We start from the raw sequence: 15,176 nt of genomic DNA on the forward strand, positions 1-15,176 counted from the left end.
CATCCCACCCGCTATTCTGGTGCCTTCCTAGAAAGTCTATTGTTCCATGGGAACGGCCTAGTAGTTGAGTCATTCAAGTTGATGGAATGCTCTCTGTAATGCTCCTTCAATGAGATTTCCTGGGCAGGACAGTGGTCTATAATGCAGTACAATACTCTGCCCTCGGGCAAATCCAAACTTTGGCTCAACCGATGAGACAAAACAGAATTTATAATTTGATACAGAAATAGCCCACTGTGTTACAAAGCTTTCTTCTGGGGAAACTCGTTGCATACTCATTGAGATACTTTTCCTGGTTGCTATTACATGTATAAAATTGTGTGGCCAAAATTTTTAAACCTAAGTGCCTGAGGTTCCTAAAATCCACATATGGTCAGCTAAATAAGACTGGCCTGATTTCAAGTAGTGTTGAGCATTGACAAATTCCACTGAAGTCAATGGGAGTTAACGCACTCAGCATCTTTGATAATCAGGCCATCATTATTAAGTTCCTAAGTATGGATTTAGGAGTCTAAACTCAAATGGGCAGAGTGCAGCACCTTCCTCCTCTTGGAGATGGTTCACAAGGTCCTGGCTTCCTTGAGGGTCATTAGAGGGCAGGCATAACTGCCAGAGCTGTAGCAGAAGTATACCGTTAGAGACTTGAGATCATTTAGAACCCTGTGAAATCATCAGAACTGGAAAAAAAATGTACGAAACTTATTTGGTCAGTAAAAGTATAAATGAGGAGGAGTGGACGGGCATGGCCACTAAATGGGAATTAAAAAACCACACTCAGAATAAGAAAACGTTGACGCATGAGCATGTTTATTTTAATGTCCAAATGGAGGGAGTCAGATATATTAGCATGGGTTAACAAGGAAATAAATATTGCCTATGAAGGTAAGCAAGACAGAAATAGGGTCAACACTAGCGGAGTACTTTGGCAGAGAATTTTTTCAGCCCACCTCTCAACTGTTTTAAAGAAGACTTAACTAAGTCAGACTTTTTGTTACTGTTCATCTTATCTAGTTAGGCTGTCAGCCATTTGGGGCCAGGGCTGTTAGTAGATGTTTGTAAGCCCCCCAGCACAATGGGATCCTGATGCTGATTGCATTAGGGTAGCAATTAGTATCCCTGGACACTCGTCACTACCTCCCAGCTTTGAAAATTTTGGACACGTGTTATAAACAGACCTATACAATTTCATTTTGTGCTTCAGCATCAATGTACCTAGGGGATTACACAGGGGCCAGATATATGAGGAACACACACTAAGAAATGTGAGGGGTTCATTGCATCTGCAAGCATTCTAATTATCCTTCTGGAAGGACTAGATGCCTGGCAGCAATGAAAAGTCAAAGCCTCCATTTCTCTCTTAGCAAGCAATGATATTGTTAATGACAACAGGCGCATAATGCTTATAGCTCTAAACGTGGGCATGGAAGATAACATCTCATGGCACTGTGCACCAACGAGTGGCACTAGTGTGTGTGTGGGGGGAGGGTGGGGGTGAAGGAAGAGGGCATGGAAGAGAGGTACTCAGGAAATAGTGCAGTTTCTACAAGGGGGGAGACGCTGTAATTACAGCATGGGGCTGAATATGGGCCTAAGATGTTTTCATAACAGAGTTTGGGAGTAGTTGAGAGAGAGATGAGGCAAGTGTCAGGAAAGCCAGAGGAGAAGACTTCAACAGTCCAGGCAAAGGATGATCAAGATCTGGACAATGTTTTACGAAGTGGGGAAGGACTTTTTGGTGATGAAATAAGACCAGCAAGACTCAGTGATGGAATCTATATGGGTGAAGGGAAGGAATGGGCAAAGCCAAACACAGTACCTGCTGCTAGGATAGGGCACAGACAGCACTGTCATGTACCTGAAGCCCTGTATCCCCCGAGTTTGTCTACACACTAGTTTAACTGAACTACACACACACGCGCACACTAGCGCTACGTCATACACCAGTTCACCACAAATGCCTCTGAGTTTTAAAGATTGATTTTATCTACACAAGTTGAAAATCTGTGTTGACTCTGAAAAAAATTCACTACCAGAATTATGACATCCTTCAAAATTCAGTTCTGCAAATTTCTAGCAAAAAGGACCAAGCACGATGCTACAGGACTGAAAACCTCACTATTGCAATACAGACAAGGCATTGCAACCTTTACAGCACTACAATGCCTTCATTAGTCTCCAGAGATAGCAAGCTTTTCTGAAAATACCGGTGCAGAAGGCTGAAGTACTTGGGGGTAGTGTGCAGTTACAGACTTTGACCAGCCAGAGCGTTTTTTTCTAGTGTGAAGGTAAGTTATGCAGGAGGGGATGTGAGACTGACTGGAAAATGGTTAGAACCCATATGCATAGAGAGTAGTTTTGATGTTATCTTCTACTGTGCTTTTAAATGTCTTAGCCTTAAAGTACAGTTTTAATCTGAAAAGTTTAAAAACAGTCACATTTTTACTTAACAGGTCCATTGGTTCCCTGTGCATATGAGTGTAATACATTTAGAGGCATAAGGTTTTCTTACTCCCTTTCTAGACCTGTTTGTACGGCAGAAACAACCCAGCTAAAGAGTAAGTGAGGTTGTCCTATATATCAGAATTGTTTCAAAATGCCCTGTTACAGCAGAGAAAACCCACAGAAGAGAATGGGGTGCACAGGTGCAACAAGGAAATACACCCTGCTTGACTTTCAGAACTCTCTGAGTTTGCAGAGCTGACAGAAAAAAGTATCTTTTCACGTGTAAACAAAAGATGTTTGCTCTGGGAATCATCAAAAAAAGAGGATAAACGTGGAACCTCGAGCCACTTTAAAAGAGTTAGTCTTCAGAGTAAAGTCACATTGTTCAATATCGCTACTAACCACCAAAACACAAATGTTTGCAGTGTTGTTGTAGTCCTGTTGGTCCCAGGATATTAAACACAAGATTTTGAGTTACACAGAGCTCTTCAGGTTTGAAGAAGAGCTCAGTGTAGCTCAAAAACTCATCTCTTTCACCAGTACAAACTGGTCCAATTAAAAAAAACAACAACAAATCTTGGGAATTGAGAGAAGTTGTGATGAACTGAAGTTTAGTTAGAGCTGATCTGTTATAGGGATAAATGAGTTTCTGTCCATAAAATGTAAAGCATTGTATTAATCCAAACAGCTGTGTACAGTATAGATGACAAATATTCAATTTCTCCTTAACATCTCACTATTGATCTTTTTTTTTTTTTGCGCGGGGGAGGAGAGGGAAATGGAGAACAACTACTCTTAGGATGTTAAGAGCTACAGGCAGAAGTTCAACTTCACACACTTTTGCACACGTGCAAACAAAAACAATTGCTCATTAGTCACATTAGAACTCAGACAAGCTGTTGAAAGTTGCCATCTCTTCCATTTTTCAGAAGATAGCCCACGTTTGACAGTATCATCTCAAAAACTTGGCTTGTAGCACATTAAAGTATCTGAAACAGACACAGTGCAATACACATGCCATGCATGACATCTTCAGTTTGTCTTGCAGAATAAACTATTAAAGATGGTAATCCTGCCTTTGCATGATCTGAAAGATTTAAATGTGGCCTACAGCCTGCATCTGAATTAATGCCGAAGGGGACAAGGAGTCAGTACCTTATATAACTATCTACTAGACTGGTCCAATGAACCTAAACCTGTCCGGCATGCAGAGGGGCAACTCAAGTTAGTAGCATACACTAGGTACACAGCTCAATAGCTAGAAGTCACTTCCAGTCTCATTCTTCTGCAATGTTTTACAGATATAAAAATGAGAACTTAAAAAAATTAAACTCAGTCCATGGTGAAAAGGCAAGTAGTTTATATTCTGCCTCATTTCATTTTGACAGATTTACTGATTGTGATAGCAAAAGATGAGACAGAGATGCATGAGTCCCAACACCACAGGGGAATTCCCTATTCCTGTCATACTGAAAAATCATTTCCTTTCATTCACCCCTCACTTCTAACTCAAACTAATACTTTGAATATACTAGTCTGTCTGCAATTTTGTTATTGAATAATTTCAAAAAGATGACAGGACCATATATCCTACCAAGTAACGGTGCCAACATATATAAAATTCCCACCTAAAAACATGTTAGGTTCAGTTATGGTTGCTAGACTGCATAAAAAGGAAGGAATTAAAAACTGAAATCATTCAATACACCATTTATGCTCCCTTTTTAACCCTAATTACTACTTTTGTACAACTCACAGCCCACGAGTATCTCCCCGAACGCTGGCCATGTGATCTGATGAATAGCAGAGTTAGTGTGGCTTTCATACATTACAAGGTATGCAGCTTTGCATGGTTCTGTAGGGCTATGCCTGAGCTCCCTCACATGCCAGGCAGAATGTCTGTGCCAAAGCACTGGTACATAAAGGGCTCCAAGTTTCTATCCTACACAAGTTCTTATACCTGCCACATCAGCACAGCATGAGTGCCTTCCAGTCATGCATTAAGTACCGTAACAAGTAGCTGTAATGTGTGGTTCGTTTTTTTTCTTGCGTGGCACTACAGCCTCAGTGTGTTGGGGCAGCACTGCTGAGGGAGCCCTTCAAGCACCAATGTTGTGGCACAGGCACCCCGGGTTCTCCTCACAACCTTAGTTCCCTGCATGCTTATGGACAGAGCCCCTTGCTTAAACGCTCCTAATGCCTCAAAGTTTTGCTCAACCCCTATTTACTCTGCTTACCCCCCACATCTCTAGTCACACTACTTGTATCCCTACTTGCCCCCATGACCCCCCAAAGCCTCACTGCATGCTTCTGCCTACATATCCAGCCACCTTGCTCAACAGAAGTATATGTAGAGCACAGCGAATCACATACTTGGTGTCAATTGCACGCCAAGATTCAGGGAGACAGTCTGGCAGAACTGGAATACTGAAATAGCTGATGGATCTAAACAGTTCCATCAGTGAGTGATTATCCCAAGAAAGGAAAAATGTGTTATCTTTACATTTTAAAATTCCAGGAGTGGCTTATGGCCAAGATGAGATCAGATTATGAAAGATTTTTGGAACTTGTGGGAAGTATGGTTGTATAATAGTGAATGCAAAAGAAAGTGAGGAAAATAGGAGCATTTTAAAATCTTTTCTTTGCAAAAGTTAGTAATTTTTTCACTAAAATAATTTCACAGAAAATGCAACTTTTCTCTGAAGAGTCACTGCACCAGATCTGGACACTAAATTAAATGCAAAAGCAGTACACAGAGGGTTGCGAGTCCTGTTTTAAGCAAAAATTTCAGTGCAACCTTATCAATGAAGTCCTGTTGATACTGCTGTAATACCATGTGAAAATGCCAGCATGACCAACATGAGCATTTTTATAATGTCCATTAAATACATAATGGGCAGTGAAGTCCAAGCCCCAAAGCTCCCTGGAGTTCATACTTATGGTATTAGGTACTGACTGTTCATTTAAAAATAAACCAAACAAGGTAATAAAACAGGATCACTTGTCTGCATAAGAGAATCAGGACTAGAACAATAAGGGTGTCAGGAGTCAGATGCTTTGGTAAAGCCTAGTCCACTGAACGTAAACCTTTCCAGAGGTCAGACAGAATTGCAAATACAGATGCACTGACATAGCTGCAAAGGCAGCCTATGGGTCATTGCCCATATGCACCTCTACCCCAATATAACGCTGTCCTCGGGAGCTAAAAAATCCTACCGCATTATAGGTGAAACCGCGTTGTATAGAACTTGCTTTGATCCGCCGGAGTGTGCAGCCCCCGCCACCCCCCCGAGAGCTGCTTTACCGTGTTATAGCCGAATTCGTGTTATATTGGGTCACGTTATATTGGGGTGGAGGTGTATTTCCTTTTTAAAAAAACAGCAAATTATTCACTTGGAATTATTTACCATATACCCTTCCTGAACTCATCCATTGGGTCATTACCTTCTCTTCCAAATCTATCAAGTCCCACTTGTGTAACTATGTCTATAAGAAATCAGCCAATTTATAATGACTCAAAAGGTCAGATGTGGCTAGTTGGAACTTGTAACCAGTTAAAAAAAGGAAAATTTATGTAACTGTATATTTTGTTGTCGCTCTTCTCACCACCCCCTTTTTGATGTCAATTTTCTTTTTAAAACTACATGCTCTTTGTGTTTCAGTAGAAGTTTCATTGCACTTAGCACCCTGGGGTCCCAATACTAACTGAGGCCTTAAGGGTGCTACAACAATATTTCAAAAATATTAAGAGCAGGAATATCTGGATATTAGGGCCTAGAGAATGTCTCTTCCCTAAGAGAAATTTACTGACTGCTACGGCCAGCTTGCTTAGCCTAATGAGTGCTTAAAAAAAAAAAAAAGAAAGGACTTTTCACACAAAGCCTGACAAATCTGATTACAGCCTTAGCTGAAAAATAAGGATCTGGGTAACTACCGGCAATTATACTCAACTCTGAAAATTACAGAGGGAACCTTGCCCAGTGGCACTCCCTCACCCCTAATCCATTACAGGTGCATTGTACCACTGCCTGTGGCCTTGTGTACCCTACAGGAAAAAGTTCATCTAACCTATGCAATTTGAGTTACGTGAATAGCATAACTCAAGTCGACATAGCTTGGATCTACTTACGATGGGGTCCACACTATGCAATGTTGATGGGAGACGCTCTCCCATCGACTCCTCTTACTCTTCTCAATCCGGTGGAGTACAGGAATCGACGGGAGAGTGATCTGCGGCCGATTTAGCAGGTCTTCACTAGATCTGTTAAATCGATCACCGATGTGTTGACCCCCCCGCTAAGCACAGACAAGCTCTGTGGAGACAGGTACAGGAGTGGGGAATAGGTCTGGATGAGGGTGAAACACAGTGTATGGAGGGGAACGATCAGGTTTAGCTAGCTGTCCTAAACCAGATAGAGACCTCCACTTTATTCTAGGAAGACTGCAAATGCAGACAAGAGACATTTCATTTGTCCACATGGTCAGACCCTGCAGCTTCCAGTTCTAGTGTGTTTCATTATTAAAAGACCTTTTGTTACATAATCTTTTTTATCCCAGGCCTCAGCTGCATCAAATCCTAAATTAAACACACTTTAATGCATGCAAATAAGCTAAAGAAAAAAGGATTCAGATTGCAGAAAAATATAATTAAGTAGGCAAATTTAACCCGGAAAGTCAAAACCATTATTAGCCAGTGTGTGAGAGGTTGCAAAGAACACAAAGGGAAAGATGTGCACACCACACACATACATAATGGCATTATATGAGGCACTCAAGTCTCCTTTGCAATTAACTTGGGGGAACAGCTCATTGGAAATTTTAAAAAAGTTTACTTCTGCTAGCCTGACAGGTCAGAAAAGCTTTGATTTTATCAGGCCCAAAGATCTCCTGGCCTTGACTGTGCTCTAAACCATGCAGAACAGCAAGCTATTGGTGTATTGACAAGCCAATGTCCTTACAGTAATGCCACTGAACATTAAACTGCTTTTGAATAAGGATATGCATATTAAATGATTCAGAATATATGATCTGTCACTGGATGGTAGAAAAGGGGACAGGGGTTTGGATTCCCTATGGCATTGACTGGTGAGTCAGAGCTACCCAGGCTCTCTGGGTATGTCTACACTGCAATACAACATCCACAGTTGGCCTGCGTCAGCTGACTCAAGCTCGGTGTGTGGGGCTGTAAAACTGCAATGAACATGTTTGGGCTTGGGCTGGAGCCTGGGCTTGGGGACCTGCGAGAGGGTGCCAGAGCCCATGATCCAGACCAAGCCCAAATATCTGCACTGCAATTTTATAGCCTCCACACCCCGAGCCAAAATCAGCTGACAGGCCAGCCATGGGTGTTGTATTGTAGTGTTGACATATCTTTTATGCCAGGATTTCCAGAAACCTCACATGGGAACAAGGGGTTAAATAAATGGACTGTGTTTTTAAAAAAATATTTTTGTAAGTGAATTTCACTTTACTTGAAGGAAAAATCATGCTAGCTAAAACCAGGTATAGCGAAAGGAAACAGTGTATAAGTACCAAAGTCTGTTCTTCAGTTCTGTCATGCAGCACATGCTGCTATAACAGTCCTGGAGCTCTCCTGAGCCAAAAGTGTCCATTACACATAATTGCCTGATGGTTTGGGGATAATCCAGAGACTATATTCATTCTCATTTGTTAATCTTTTAGCCAGGATTAGAATCCAGATCCCAAAAGCTGATCATCAAATGCATTAAATCGATTCCAGCAAACCTCGAATAGTGACCTGGTAACACTAGATTTTTATGATGTCCGCCTACTTCAGATAAAATGAATCCTGTTTATTGGATGCTGAAATATTTTCCATCTCCCTAGTAACATACTGCACTGACTTAACCTATTCCATTCCATAGCTTACAATGGTAACTTCTGTCTGTCTAACAGAAGCATGCTCGTTTTTAACAGACAGCAAAGCAAAAAAGACAAACAAAACAAAAAAACCTCTGCCTACTCATGGTGCTACTTAGCAGTGTGCATATCAGGGAAGCGAGTGCATGGAATCTGTAGAGACTGATAATTTCTTCACATTGTAGGACCATAAACATTTCACTAAGGTGAGATGCTGTTGAGTAAAGTTTATCATATTTGAAGACAACTCAATCATTTTTGTTGAGCATTAAGTCTCGCCACAGTTTACTCTCTATTCAAAGCAATGAATAGGAAATCAGGTTCTCAACAGTTGGAGGGGATTTTATCTTTAAACCCAATTCATAGGACAAGTGAAACCACTTCTCCTTTATAATGAATAATTTTGATACAGTTGGCGTCAGTTTTGCACAATGGCTGTAAAAACTCTTCAGATAACTGAAATTGAAGTGACAGTGGTATTTTAACACTCAATGTCATTATGAATGCATGTAGAGATTACCAATGACATATGATCAAAAAGGAAAGAAAATTCCAGCAACAACAGAAATGCATTAAGATACCAAAGATTCTAATAGCAAAAGGCAAGTTTAAAAGGATTCAAACAAATAAGGATTAAAATAATCTAGTATTGGTGCTTCAACGATACAAGAGAACAAAACTCTGTTGAGAGACATGGTATTTGCCTAAATATCCTTCAGCTGCATAAATATTAGAAAAGCCAACTTGAAGAAGATAGGAGGGGTGAAAGAAGTAGTATTTCTCCTATATTTGATTACATGTTTACTCTATATCATCCTCTCTGGACTAGTGCCCTTTAAATATTCCTCCTGCACAGCTGTTGATTTACCCCTCAATAGAAGTCATGGTGACTGAACCCCGAGCGAATGGCAATCATACATTGCCATTTTATTGGCCTGTGTTGGACCTAGTTAAAGTATAGTAATATAAAAAAATAAGAGTAGAATACAGTTGTTAAAAGAAATCTGTTTTAGATACTTGATCCACATTAAGTGAATTTCTGTCCTGAAATTTGTTGAATCTGTGTAACAAGCCCAAGGCCAAAATACCAATTATCTAAGGCCTGAATATGCAAGTAACCGATAAGAATGCTGTTGGGAGAGAAAGTCTGTACCAAGGGATGATAAGAACTCTGGGAAAAACAATGATGTTTTCTTAAGCCATACCCACTGATCCTCTCATCCCTTGAGAAACTTGATTAGGCCTATGTAAATCTTTTAGCAATAAAAAGAGGAAGACAGGAATTAAATCAAACCTGTTAAATCTTGATGTAAGAATGCTAAGTTCATGGGAGCGAGTGTTTATGACAGGAAGATAATTGATCAGAAACTAGTACCAACCGAAACCTAAGACTCACAACAATCAATGGGCTGAAGATAAGACAGGGCGGAGGCAACTGGATGACCCCAGGAAGGCATGCCGGAACCCACCGAAGCGCATCAAGGAGAGATAGAAGACTCGAAGATAATGTATAACTATCATGGATGTACCATCTGCTGATCAAGCTGATTAATGGTTACCCCAATCATGAACTGAGCATGATGAAGCAACTTCCGTAGACATACATTGAGGCAAAGACCTATAAGAACAGGACCAGGGGACTGAGCTTTTTGAGTCTGGTCCTGCGACCACCCTCCGGGAGCATCGGATGAGCATCTGACACAACTCGGTTCCACTCTCATGTCCAAGCCACCTGGCCAGTGACTTGGCATGAGCAACTCTCAAGCTGGTAACTATAACAACAATTGCAGAACCTGTGTGAATGTTTGTGAGAGTGAATGTATTATAGCAGCTGTCAAAACTATTTTGTTGTATTTGCAATAAACGTGGCATTTTCCCTTGTCCCTCTTATAAGATCCTGCTGGTATTATTTTATTAGTAATCTGATTCTTCAAAACAGATTAACAGACATAGTGAGAAAGGACTGGACAGAACACAATGGACTTCTGAGGAAAGGAACTATTTGTTTTACCAGGACTGAATACTACAGATTTCAATTTACAGTGAACTGGTTTATGTTTTTATCAGTAATAGAAAAAAGATAATTAAGGTAATATCTAGATACGGTCATCCACAATTGTAGATCATGACTTCAAATGAACTGTTGCTGTAAGTAGTAGCATTTAAGAAAACATGCACATACAGTGTGTGTTTTTTCTGTATGGCGAGGGGCAAAGGGAGAGAAAACACGGCACAATGTGTGTCAGACTACTTCAATAACTTTTGTCTCAGGAAAACTGGGTTCAAATTTAGATTCACTGCATGAATTTCAACCCCTCTCAGTGTACACTTGAGAATATCACAAAACTACCATGCAACATGACAGTCTGCTCAGAAACATGTAATCACTTATGGTGCTTTATAATTTCAAAGCTCTGCATAGAAATTAATCCTCACAGCACCCATCTGAGAAAGGTAAATATAATTCTCAGTTTACAGATGAAGCAATTGAAGCACAAAGAAGGTAAGTGAGTTGTCAAATGTCACCCAGGGAGTCAGTGGCACAAGTGGAATTAGAAACCATAAGTTCCTGGAGCTCAGGCCCATTGAACTACAGTGGCCTGGTATACACTACACAGATATCAGAGGGGTAGCCGTGTTAGTCTGGATCTGTAAAAGCAGCAGAGAGTCCTGTGGCACCTTATAGACTAACAGACATTTTGGAGCATGAGCTTTCGTGGGTGAATACCCACTTCGTCAGATGCATGTAGTGGAAATTTCCAGGGGCAGGTATATATATGCAGGCAAGCTAGAGATAATGAGGTAGTTCAATCAGGGAGGGTGAGGCCCTGTTCTAGCAGTTGAGGTGTGAAAACCAAGGGAGGAGAAACTGGTTCTGTAATTGGCAAGCCATTCACAGTCTTTGTTTAATCCTGAGCTGATGGTGTCAAATTTGCAGATGAACTGAAGCTCAGCAGTTTCTCCTTGAAGTCTGGTCCTGAAGTTTTTTTGCTGCAGGATGGCCACCTTAAGATCTGCTATAGTGTGGCCAGGGAGGTTGAAGTGTTCTCCTACAGGTTTTTGTATATTGTCATTCCTAATATTGATTTGTGTCCGTTTATCCTTTTCCGTAGCGACTGTCCAGTTTGGCCGATGTATGCCCACATATCTACACCAGCGACACCATCACAGGACCTAAGCAGATCAGCCACACCATCACCGGTTCATTCACCTGCACGTCCACCAATGTAATATACGCCATCATATGCCAGCAACGCCCCTCTGCTATGTACATCGGCCAAACTGGACAGTCGCTACGGAAAAGGATAAACGGACACAAATCAGATATTAGGAATGGCAATATACAAAAACCTGTAGGAGAACACTTCAACCTCCCTGGCCACACTATAGAAGACCTTAAGGTGGCCATCCTGCAGGAAAAAACCTTCAGGACCAGACTTCAAGGAGAAACTGCTGAGCTTCAGTTCATCTGCAAATTTGACACCATCAGCTCAGGATTAAACAAAGACTGTGAATGGCTTGCCAATTACAGAACCAATTTCTCCTCCCTTGGTTTTCACACGTCAACTGCTAGAACAGGGCCTCATCCTCCCTGATTGTACTACCTCATTATCTCTAGCTTGCCTGCATATATATACCTGCCCCTGGACATTTCCACTACATGCATCCAACAAAGCGAGTATTCACCCACGAAAGCTCATGCTCCAAAACGTCTGTTAGTCTATAAGGTGCCACAGGACTCTTTGCTGCTTTTACTACACAGATAGGTCGACATAAGGCATCTTATGTCAACCTAATGTCTTCTGCGTTTACGCTACCAGGATCCTTCCAGCAACGTAACTCACCTGCTATGATGACTTAATTACGCCACATCCGTGAGATGCATAGTGCTTAATTCTACATAGTTAGGTCAACGTAGTGGCAGCGTAGATGCTGTGTTGCTTATGTCGACTTATCTGGCCTCCAGGAGATGTCTCTCAATGCTCTGCTGTGACCACGCTGGTTACTGTTCTCAACTCCACTGCCCAGCAGCCAGGTACACAGGAAACAGTCCCTCCCCTGTTAAACAACCAGGAACTTCTGAATTTTAATTTCCTGTTTGTTCGGCGTGGAAAGCTTACCTGCCCAGCTGATCATTCCAGCTCCACACTCCAAACATTCTCCTGCCTGGAGTACATAGGACGTGGTGGATCTTCTGGGTCTGTGAGGAGAAGAGGCTGTGCAGGCACAGCTCCGATCCAGCCGTAGAAACAGATATATACAAGCAGATCACTCCCAGCATAGGGGAGAAGGGCTACAGCACGGACACACAGCGGTGCCATGTGAAAATCAAGGAACTACGGCAGGCATAGCAGAAGGCAAGGGATGTGAACAGTTGATCTGGTTCAGTACCGCAGACCTGCCATTTTTACAAGTAGCTGCATGTCATTCTCAGCTGCGACCCCATCATGACACCCAAGAGCAGTGTAGTACCTCTGAGGAGTCGGAGACATGGGCCACCGCAGACAACACTGAGGAGATAGTCTTGGACAAGGAAGGAGGAGGAGGAGAATGGGAAACAGTTGAGTGCTGGATCCATTGTCTCAGAGAGCCAGAAGCTGTTTATAATCCCAGAACAGTCCAGCCAGTTGCAGCAGAGCAGCATATCTGAGAGTGATGCCAGGGAAGGAACCTCTGGTGAGTATGCAATTCCAATTAATATTAATAGGTCACATGTTCTTATATTCTACTTTTTATTTAAAAAAACAGTTGAGGTAGAGTGGCTATTTGCTTCCCAGTGGCTGCACCAGATAGGAAGAGGGTGCCCTGCGAAAAAAGACTGTTTATGTACACAGGGATGTCCTGGGATTCCTTCCTAGAGATGTCCAGGAAACTTTTGTGGAACTACTCTGCAATCCTTTGCAGAAGGTTTCTGGGAAGGACTGCCTTATTTCTTCCACTACACTAGGACACTTTCCCATCCCACTCCAGTATTAATTCGCCAGGCATCATTGCAATACACAGCATGGCAACATGAAGTCCTGATCTGAACCTGGATGCTTGCAGCAGTTGTTCCCCTGCCACCTCTGTTACCCTCAGGAGCATATCACCAGCTAGGGTTACCTACGGGAGATGGTGGCAGTTTACATTTAAATTGCTCAACTCCCTCTGCAGAATGACATTCCAACATCACTATGCTCCCCCTCCTGCCCTCACACATGTTCCACTAGGTCAGTGGGGCCAGGCAATATCCCTTTCACTCAATCCTGGGGGAGAGTACCAAGAACAACAGCTGCACATATGCAGAGGTATGACAGGCAAGGCCGCTGTTCTTTTAAAGACAAGATGAATGAGTTCTCCCCTCCCAATTTTATTCCGCTGTCTTCCCAAGACTTAATTCTTGTAACAGATCTTTCGGTGTCTATATGTACATGCAAGGAAAGTCCAGATCTTGAAAATGAAATCTTTATTAATTCAAAGCAGAAAGGGAGGAGAGGGACAAGGAATCTGAGGCACTGGGGGTGATGTGCATGGAAAAGAAGCGTAGCAGTCACATCAAGGTTCAGATTATGGTAGGCCCAATACAGAAAAGCAGCGCAGACATTACTGTGGGTCATTACTAAAACAGGTTTTCAAAACCTCCCTGAGACACGCTGCTCCACGCTGAGCTCTTCTTATAGCTCTGGTATCTGGCTGCTCAAAATTAGCAGACAGTCTATCCACCTCTACATTCCACTCCTGTGGAAACATCTCTCCCTTTGCTTCACAGGTATTATGAGGCACACAGCAGGCAACTACAACTATAGGGATATTTTTTTTCCACTGAGGTCTAACCCAGTGAGCAAACTGCACCAGCGACTCTTCAAATGGCCATAGGCACCTTCAATCACCATTCTGCACTTGCTGAACCTATGGTTAAACTGCTCCTTGCTGGTATCCAGGAGTACAGCTTGATGAGCCATGGGAGTAAGGGGTTGGCTGGGTCTCCTATCCTAGGATAACTATTGGCATTTCAACGTCACCAATGGTAATTTTGCGGTCCGGAAAGAAAGTCCCTGCTTGCAGCTTTCTGAACAGACCTATGTCTTAAAAGATGCATGCATCATGCACCTTCCCAGACTATCCCATGTTGATGTCGGTAAAAAAAAACCTCCAATGATCCACCAGTGCTCACAACACAATAGGTAAGTATCCCTTTCTGTTTAGATACTTTTTGGCAAGGTGGTCTGGTGCCAAAATAGGGAAATGCATGCCATCTATTGATCCACCACAATTAGGGAACCCCATTGTAGCAAAACCATCCACTATATCCTGCACATTGCCCAGAGTCACTATCCTTCTCAGCAGAAGACTATTAATGACCTTGCATACTTGAATCACAGCAACCCGCACAGTGGATTTACCAATTCCAAATTGAATCCCCACTGACTAGTAGCAGTCTGGCATTGCAAGCTTCCACACAGAATTTGCCACTCGTTTCTCCACTGTCAAAGCAGGTCTCATTTTAGTGTTGGAGATCAGCAGGGCTGAGGAGAGCTCCACACACAGTTCCTGAAAAGTGGCCTTTCACATACAATAATTCTGCAGTCACTGATCATCATCCCATAACTGCATAACAATGTGATTCCACTAGTCAGTGCTTGCTTCTCAGGACTAGAACCAGTGCTCCATTGTGTTAAGCTGCTGCACGACTGTGAATAGCAACAGGAATTGTTTCATACCAGCAGGGCTACTTGAAGGGTGCGGCGGTTCCTCTTGCAGCTCTGGAAATACTGCAGGATAAGGAGTGTAATATATGCGACACTTGCCACAATAGTACACAGTTGAGCAGGGTACACGCGTCCCTGCAGATGCTGTACGCACAGCTATGCCCA

The 15,176-nt window shown here is 42.3% G+C and overlaps 1 protein-coding gene and 1 non-coding gene across 2 annotated transcripts in view; both read right to left on the reverse strand.

The window, feature by feature from the left end:
* Nucleotides 1-15,176, reverse strand: part of COP1 (COP1 E3 ubiquitin ligase) — a 218,303-nt gene that overhangs the window by 23,408 nt on the left and 179,719 nt on the right. The window lies entirely within an intron of this gene.
* Nucleotides 6,808-6,944, reverse strand: LOC115656945. The gene has a single exon (XR_004001819.1).

This window comes from Gopherus evgoodei, chromosome 8 (assembly GCF_007399415.2).
Source record: "Gopherus evgoodei ecotype Sinaloan lineage chromosome 8, rGopEvg1_v1.p, whole genome shotgun sequence".
NCBI lineage: Eukaryota > Metazoa > Chordata > Testudines > Testudinidae > Gopherus > Gopherus evgoodei.